At 27.3% G+C, this 282-nt stretch overlaps 1 protein-coding gene across 4 annotated transcripts in view; it reads right to left on the reverse strand.

Annotated features, from left to right (window-relative positions):
- The window catches only part of LOC126816809 (serine/threonine-protein kinase PRP4 homolog), a 19142-nt gene extending 19102 nt beyond the window's left edge, over positions 1–40 (reverse strand). For all 4 annotated transcript variants that reach the window (XR_007678610.1, XR_007678609.1, XR_007678611.1 and 1 more), the window contains exon 1: positions 1–40. This exon is cut by the window's left edge and continues 43 nt beyond it. The gene's annotated coding sequence lies outside the window, so the exon portion shown is untranslated.
- Between the last annotated feature and the right edge of the window lie 242 nt (positions 41–282).

Genomic DNA, 282 nt, shown 5'->3' on the forward strand with positions numbered 1-282 from the left:
TCAATTTCTAAGGTTGGCTGCAAATGTCGAATTGACTTATAAAGCGGAAAAGAGAAAAATAATACAAAATATATTCATTATATTATTATGCTATTTGATTACTATACAATAAATTGAGATTTGAAATTGGGTTTTATTTTAACCATGTTATAATTTTCTATGTCATCTCTTTATTCTACAAATCTACTTCTGATTTCGTTTCATCCTACATGATTTGATATTTAACCATTCAGCACCGTTTAAATCTATTTGTTAAGGCCAGCTCAATTTACGTCAAAGTTG

Source organism: Patella vulgata, chromosome 3 (genome assembly GCF_932274485.2).
Source record: "Patella vulgata chromosome 3, xgPatVulg1.2, whole genome shotgun sequence".
Taxonomy (NCBI): Eukaryota; Metazoa; Mollusca; class Gastropoda; family Patellidae; genus Patella; species Patella vulgata.